The 8,875-nt window shown below is 35.9% G+C and overlaps 1 long non-coding RNA gene across 1 annotated transcript in view; it reads right to left on the bottom strand.

The window, feature by feature from the left end:
- Window positions 1-1,552: 1,552 nt before the first annotated feature.
- The window catches only part of LOC309391451, a 13,225-nt gene continuing 5,902 nt past the window's right edge, over window positions 1,553-8,875 (bottom strand). Inside the window, exons 2-3 of the long non-coding RNA XR_014175285.1 lie at window positions 3,234-3,310; window positions 1,553-1,826 (exon numbers count right to left, since the gene is read on the bottom strand). This is a non-coding gene — a long non-coding RNA (uncharacterized lncRNA). The remainder of the gene's footprint in view (window positions 1,827-3,233; window positions 3,311-8,875) is intronic.

Raw genomic sequence — 8,875 nt, 5'->3', positions numbered from 1 at the left:
GCAGTACTGCAGGCTACTTCTGCTGACTGCCCGCTGCCTTCAATATGGCAATTCGAATCTCACTAGGCTCAAGGTTGACTCAGCCTTCCATCTTTCCAAGGTCGGTAAAATGAGGACCTAGCAATATGCTGACTCTGTAAACTGCTTAAAGAGGGCTGTCAAGCACTGTGAAGCAGTATGTAAGTCTAAGTGCTATTGCTATTCGTCATACAACTGAACATCCTTTTTGTAGCTATCTTCTTCTTGTGCCATATCCACCATCAGATGCTGGCAATCATGTTGGCAATCCTATTTTTATCAACACCACATGAAAAAGTGCTGCTGAGTTTTGTCCAAACCAGTCCCTTAGATATTGAAGCCATGATGTTCTTCTGCCTGGATCTCATTTGCCTTCATTTTTCCCTGGAGGATTACATGTAGTATGCCATATTTTTCTGGGTGTCACATCACATGTCCAAAATAGTCTAACTTTTGCTTTTTAATGGCTTTGATGATTTCCCTTTGCTTTCCCAGGTGGCTTATCTCGTTCTCATTTGTAATTTTGTCAACCCAGCTTATATGTAACAGCCGTCTGTAAATCCACATTTCAAATGCTTCTAGTTTCTTCAAGTGGTTTTCTGTCAGAGACCAACTCTGTACTCCATAGAGCAGGATAGAAAAGATTTAACATCTGATTTTCAGTCTTAGGCTTATGTCGTGGCTGCAGAAGACTTTTTTCATTTTGAAGAATGCTGTTCGAGCTTTCTCTATCCTTGTCTTTACTTCACTGATCATGTCCCAGCTTTCATGTAAATTAAAACCGACATATGTGATTCTTTTCTAGTGGTATTCCTTCCGAATTTATCAGTGGTAAATTTATGGGTTGTTTGCTGACAACCATGATCTTGGTTTTTGAGGTGTTAAGCTTCAAGCTGTATTTTTCAGATATTTCTGAGACTCTGTTGATGAGGAGCTAAAGGTCTTACTGGCAAGCAGAACTGTATCATCAGCATAATTTAAATTGTTGATCTGAACACCGTTTACTTTGAGGCCAGCATCAATGTTTTCCAGTGCTTCGTTGAAAATTTACTCAGATATTAAACAACAGTGGAGACAGAATACAGCGTTATCTGACCTCTCTTCATATTTCTGCATCATCTGAGTATTTTTGGCCTAGTCTCATATTTGCTACCTGGTGCCAATATAGATTCTTTATGTTTTGGATGTCTTTGTCATCTAGTCCCACTTGTTTCAGGATTTGTAATAGTTTGCTGTGTCTTATTTTATCAAATGCTTTTTCAAAATCAATGAAGCACATGTAGTTTTGTAGTTGTATCACCTGTGGTTTTTTTCCCATATTTGCAAAACCATAAGCTCCCTTAAAATTCATCAAGTTCTAACATGGAACTTGCTTCTGAAAATGATATATCACTCATCAAATGTTCTTACAGACTGATTTATTTACTTATTATTCCAATGTACATCTAACCTTTTTACCTAAGGTGTGGTATCACCAGAGATGAGTAAAGAAAACAATGACTTCACATGTCTTTGATGCATTATTCCTTGTAATGCAGTTGTGTTAGTCATTCTAGCAGTCATTTCACACTCCCGACTCATGCTGTTTGTTTTTAATGATAACGCTTAACTCCTTCTCAAAAGCAGTGTTTCCAAGCTGTACATCCTCTATTATGTCCCACATTATTTTTTTCTGCAAATGTAGTGCAATATGTTTCTTCCTATTTAAGGACATCTTGTTTTCTCTGTCCAGTCTTCCAAACTGCCAGATTAGACTGTAATCTCATTCTGTCATCTTGGATGTTGTCCAGACCTCCCAATTTGTTCATCTGAAAATCCGATAAACAGTCCATCAGTCCCATCATCTGGTCATTAATTCAGATGTTGAATAACATTTCGCAAACCAGATCACTACAGAACTCTACTGATTGTTGCTTTCCAATTCATTGTAGAGCCATTAATGCAGATTCTGTGACAGTGGTTAGCCAGCCAGTTGTGGACCTACTTTGCCTTAAAAGCTAGACAAAATTAATTATTGTGACAATTGTAAAGATCTGGATGATCATACTATATTATATTTTAAGTATTATAGTTTTACACAATCATAGAAAGAGAAATTTATATGATAGAGCATGATACAATCTGTGCAGTTGCAATGTGAAATTCAATGTATATCTATGGCTCAGTGGCTAAGACACTGAACTTGTCAATCAGAAAGATCAGCAGTTCGGCAGTTCGAATCCCTAGTGCCATGTAACAGAGTGAGCTCCTGTTACTTGTCCCAGTTTCTGCCAACCTAGCAGTTAGAAAGCATGTAAAAATGCATGTAGAAAAATAGGAACATGACCACGGAGACATCTTCGACAGCGCTGGGTCTTCAGCTTTGAAACAGCGATGAGCACTGTCCCCTAGAGTCGGGAACGAGTAGCACATACTGTATGTGTGAGGGGAATCTTTACCTTTATATTTTCCTAAATGATCAATATAAATTAAGAACACACATTCTCATGAATCTTTTATTTACTGTAATTTTATTCTTTCAAATATATAACTCTATAATATGTTGGTGACTGTCCCTGAAACAATAAGGACATTTACATAGAATTAGGATGCCAAGAATATGAGAACATTATGCCATGCTGACAATGCTAGAGGTGTGAAATCATACATGATTGAATTTATGAAATCAATAAACATGTAGAACATAAAAGTTTCTTTTTAAGACAATTTGAACTAATTTTCCAAGCTGTATAAAAGAATAGACATCAGCCCAAACCACTAATGGTATATTATTTTAGGAGAAAGTTTTAAGTGTGATAATTGCTTTCTACACTAATTTGCCACTTTTATAGTATGTAGACTGACCATAATTATTTTCAATATAATCAATTATATTTTATGATGTTGCTCCTCAACAATGGCAGATGTGACCTATTAAGTATATTTTGAATTAGAAAAATTGCTTTCAGATTATTGTGACTTCATAGATTTATGAAAGTTTTCTAGTTCTTGTGATCAAAAGTTATATTCAAACATTTCATATGGGTTTTTTCCTTCCATATTAGAGACTGGTGGCGGGCAGCGCAAGGGGGTGAATAACAGATTTCCACTGTTTGGGAATGTTTTCATATTGTCTCCATTTTCACTCTTCAGTTTTTAACTTTTCAGATAATTTGATCTTACAAAGCTAATGATAAGGAACAAATGTATGCTTTTCTTTACTGCATGCAAAATACCTTAATTCCTGTGAAGTGAATCTGTCTTGTTGTAAGATCCAAAGTCCAAGAGCCAGAAGTGTGTCAAAGAGTGGTTCCTGCAAATGGAGACATGGACTTTTTATTTGAGTCCAGAGAGTTGCAATGTTGAACAAGAGACTAGTTTTATTGCAATTTCAACTATGTCACAATTGTCATTGATCAACTCTCAAACACCTCCATGCTACCAGATTATAAGAACCTGGAAATGCTTTTGAATTTTAACATTACCCAAAGCTTCAGTTGTCCAAGTGAAATACAGAAAAATATCTTAAAATAACTCCATTTATAAAACTAATTGGTAAACTATTACACATATGCCCTCCATGGTCTAACTACACTTGATAAACACATTTTGTTTTCACTAGAATTGGCAGCTTGCCTTTATTTTTTGCAAATTCTTTTATGATTACTGATGGATGTTGGTGTCACATGAGTTCTCTTTAGTATTTTATAATCCCCCCTGACTTTAAATTAAAATCAACTACTGATACATTTCCATTAAGTTTTTCCCCCCCAAGAAAGAAGTTAAAAAATTATTTTGTAGCTGGAAAAGTGTCTACCAGTTGAACCTTAATACTTGGGCAGAAACATATTGGCTTCAAACCCTACAATATACACTTATGTGGATTTTTGGTTTCAATTTAATTTTACAGTTTTGGATGTGTAAACAAGGTCACATATCACAGGAAAGTAAAAGAAAATTTGTTCTTAATTTAAAAGCTCAGGCAAAACCTAAATACAGTCTAAAAGTGCAGTGAAAAGAAAGATTGATTTTCCACTAAGTGTTTTAAAAGCGTTATTATTTCTAGAATAGCATGGCATTTCTCCTGATTGTAGAAACAGGCTCCCCTCTCCTAGGTGAAATTAAAAATGATATCTAAAAATGCTACTGAAGAAGTGTAAGGTACATTGTAAAGGTCAACTGGCCTGAAGACTATTTAACCTAGAACAGATGGAAATATATGAAAAATAGTTATAGATGTTATGCAGTTAGAAAAATATTACCGGTGCAGCTTGTTTGTTGTAGGGTAGCATCTATTTTCTCTACTTGAATGCCAAAGTCAGCATGTGAAATACACAGAGACCATCACCACTTTCTAATCCAGATATTGGTGCAAGTAAGTAGATGTATACAGATAGACAGAAAAGATCATTAGGAATGATTTAGCTCTGGAACTAGAGATTTATTAAGTATGTTCAAAAAATAGACAATGTTGAGCCATGCATTATAACATGTACAGCAACTTAAGCAGAGTATTAAGAATATGCCTAAATCCCAAATAGTTAATAATAATAACAACAAATGATGGCTGTCTAGGCAACCCTATGGAATTCAAACTAGACCTCATCTAATTCCAGATGTTTCTGTAGTCTAAGCAACATGTTCCAATTAGCTGGCTTAGCCGATTGATAGCTCCATCTTCCACCTCCTGGCAAACATTTTATTGGGAATTTTTAAAGGGAATTTTAATTTTATTTGTATTTTACTAAATATTGTACAGTATATTCTCTACCTCCTCCGTCTACGTCTATGTCTATGTCCAGGTATTTGTATATGGTTTTAATAATGACTGTACACCGCCCCGAGTCCTGCTTAGGAAAGGGTGCGGTCTAGAAATAAAAGCTTATTATTATTATTATTATTATTATTGACCACAGGAATGCCACCTGGCATTTCTGGATGATTTGTCACCCATGTATTAAATATTTGAAGTAGAAATCAATGGTGTTCTAAATGGGGAAGTGAGATGCTACACATCATTGGGGATTTTGCACTATACCTTCTTCTGGAACTGCCCTGCAATCAGATAGTCTATCTAGCTGTGTTTTTCAAACTTGGCAATTTTCAGATGTGTGGATTTGCAATCCCAAATTCTCCAGCCAGCAAACTGAAGTCCACACATCTTTAAATTGAAGTCCACACATTTTAACGTTGCCAATATTAAGCATCCTATACACCTGCTCTATTTATTGTTGGGAAATTTCTATATGTGAAGAAAAGAAATTCTTCCTCTTCTTCCTCCTCTTCTTCCTCCTCCTCGCAGGTGCAGGGTCTGCTTTTCAGATTGATGAACACCATCTTGTATATATATATATAGTACATATTGTGTATGTAAAGAAAGGAAGTATGATATTCCCTTTCTGTTCTTCTGCTGTGCATTTTATGGCATGCAGAGGGATCAGAGTGGTGATGAGAGGGGCAAATGCCAAAAGTAAGAACCACACAGATTTTAAAAAGATACTTTTAATGCCAGGGATTACAAACACTGTCTTGAAAACTGTAAGTTCCAAGTCAGACTTATAAAAAGCCAATTAAGATATGAAATGTTTCCAAATGTCTGATCTGGGCTTGCCTTTACTCAGTTCCACTGAACTCTGCTTCTCAGAATCACTCACAGCAAATGACAGATGCAAGCCTGTTAATGCAAGGATGCAAGCTGTGCCTTTTGTAGATGCATGATGATTTTGCATGTGTGCATGAAAGAGATAGAGGTTTCACTGTGGCCTTGCAGACACCTCCATTGGCATACCTGGCTTTATTGTATTTGAGGTGTTAAAGGCATGTAGCAGTTAAGGTACTAGACTAGAAACCAGGAGCCTATGAGTTCTAGTCCTGCCTTAGGTATGAAACCCAGTGGGTGACTTTGGCTAGTCACTCACTGGCTCTCATATCTTGGCTAGTCACAGTTTCTCAGCTCAAACCACCTGACAAAATGTTATGGTGGTGGGGGGAGGAGTATTATGTATACCCACCACTCTGAATTACTTATAAAATAAGAAAGGTAGGAGAAAAATCTAATAAATCAAATAAATCAATAAGTCCAGGTCTTTCGGGATTGTTTGTATTAACCTATTGGGAGTTTACTGCATAATTCTCTGGTTTAAAACATTTAGCTAATTATTTCTATATATTACATTAACTTAATCATTGATTATCTCTAATTTGTATGCTATCTAAATAGCACACTTTAAGTAGCATGCTTTGCTATTATTATTATTATTATTATTATTATTATTATTATTATTATTATTATTATTATTATTATTATTATTGCATCAACAGAATTGTATCACAGCGGCCAGTTGTTTCGCCGGATTTGGCATTGATTACTAGTCGGGCCCCACCCAGGGGCCTAGGACGTCGTAACGTATTTTATTATTATTATTATTATGCAATTGTATCACAGCGGCCAGTTGTTTCGCCAGGTTTGGCATTGATTACTAGTCGGGCCCCACCCAGGGGCCTAGGACGTCGTAACATATTTTCGTAATATACGTGCAGATCCAAGCAGTGCAGCTTTTTGCATTTGACTGATGGTGATTTTGTCAATTTTAAACTGTTTTAAATGTAATTCCAGTGCTTTTCGAATAGCACCCAGTGTGCCGATTACCACTGGAATTACCACTGCTGGTTTGTGCCATAATCGTTGGATTTCGATTTTTAAGTCCTGGTATTTCTCGATTTTTTCATATTCCTTCTCGGCGACCCTGCTATCACCTGGTATTGCGATGTCTATGATTGTAACCTTATTTTTCTCAACCAGTGTGATGTCTGGTGTATTATGAGCCAGTATTTTATCCGTTTGTATGCGAAAATCCCACAAGATCTTGACCATCTGACCCTCAACGACTTTTTCAGGCTTATGTTCCCACCAGTTTGTTGCTGTTTTAATATTATAATTTTTGCACAAATTCCAGTGGATCATTTGTGCCACTGAATTGTGCCGCATTTTATAGTCAGTCTGCGCGATTTTTTTACAGCAGCTGAGTATGTGGTCAACAGTTTCATCAACTTCTTTGCAGAGTCTGCATTTGGCATCATCAGAGGATTTTTCGATTTTGGCCTTAATGGCATTTGTTCGGATAGCTTGTTCTTGCGCAGCCAGGATTAGTGACTCTGTTTCTTTCTTTAATGTACCTGTTGTTAACCATAACCAAGTTTTTTTACTGTCCACTTTATCTTTTATTTTTTCCAGAAATTGACCATGTAAGGCTTTGTTCTGCCAACTCTCCATTCTTGATTTTATCACATCTTTTCTGTATTCTTGTTTCTTCTGTTGGTCCTTCAGTAGATTTTTGTTCTTTACTTCGATTAATAGATGTTCTTGACTTTCTTTTAAATAATCAGCCAGTGCATGTTTTTCTTCTTCAACTATTTGCTTCACTTGTAATAGTCCTCTGCCACCTGATTTTCGGGGCAGGTATAGTCTATCAGTGTCACCGCGTGGATGTAAACTGTAGTGCATTGTCATTAGTTTCCTGGTTTTTCGGTCCAAAATGTCCAAATCAGCTTGTGTCCAGTTAACTATACCAGCTGTGTATATTATAACTGGTATTGCCCAGGTGTTTGTGGCCTTGATTGTATTTCCACCATTCAATTTAGATTTCAAAATTTTCCTAACTCTGTTGGTGTACTCTCTCCTGACAATAGTTTTTACTTCTCCATGTTTGATGTTATCCAACTGCAGAATGCCTAAGTATTTGTAGGCTTCATTTTCGTTGCATTTACCGTAATTAGTTGGCCATTGGGCATTTCAATTCCCTCACATGCAGTGATTTTGCCCCTTTTCATGGATACAGTGGCACATTTTTCCACGCCAAACTGCATTGAAATATCGGTGCTGAATACTCGGACTGTGTTTGTCAGTGATTGGATTTCTATTTCTGACTTACCATAGAGTTTCAAATCATCCATATATAATAAATGTGAATTTTTTTCAGCTTCTTTGGCTGTTTGGTAGCCTAATTTCATTTTTTTTAAGATTACCGATAGCGGGATCATCGCGATGATGAAGAGAAGAGGTGAAAGTTGTTGTTGTTGTTATTATTATTATTATTGTTGTTGTTGTTGTTATTATTATTATTATTATTATTATTGATATACTTAAGTAGGATGGAAATTGATCACACATGTCAATAACAAAGCATTTAGAACTATCTAAAGACCATCTGCGGTAACTTGGTTTGAATTCAGCCTTATGTTGAGATACTATATAAACAGCAGAATAAACGTACTAGATCAAAATCCATAGATTTTGAAGAGTTTCTAACTCTCCACTCTTAACAGTAACACCAAATTAGGTTGTTGCATGCACACAGAATTTGCTTAGAATTTGTTCTTGCAGTTGTTTAAAATGGATATAATAACAGACTACACATTTCGGTGTCATTGAAAGAAATTAATTTAGTTTGACTATAAGAAGAGGAGTCATTTAAGAATGATACACTAATCAATAAGATCAACTCTGATGGATGCAGAAAATGTGAAGGAAATAAGAACTTTTTCTTTGATATATTCTCTCTGAGATGGTAAGGGAAAAAAAGCAGTGGAAATATCTGTCTTCGGAGAACATGAGACTGGAAGAACTGGTCTATGGATTTACTATACACTGTGTCATAATTCTGTGGCAGCTAACAAATATAAATAGGATAAATATATAAATTCCAATCTGTAATCCCCTCCCCACCCCCTGTCTTTTGCACAACTCTTTGTGCTTTTATTTATTTATATATTTAAGAAGTATATGGCTGCCCATCACACTGCCGTGGATTTTTATTACAGGCTTGAACTGATTCTCTTTAATTATTATTTATTTCCTATCTTTGTTTAACTCCATATG

Source organism: Natrix helvetica (genome assembly GCF_964273705.1).
Source record: "Natrix helvetica genome assembly, chromosome: 4".
In the NCBI taxonomy this organism is placed as follows: domain Eukaryota; kingdom Metazoa; phylum Chordata; class Lepidosauria; order Squamata; family Natricidae; genus Natrix; species Natrix helvetica.
This window is presented reverse-complemented; position numbering and strand designations above follow the sequence as displayed.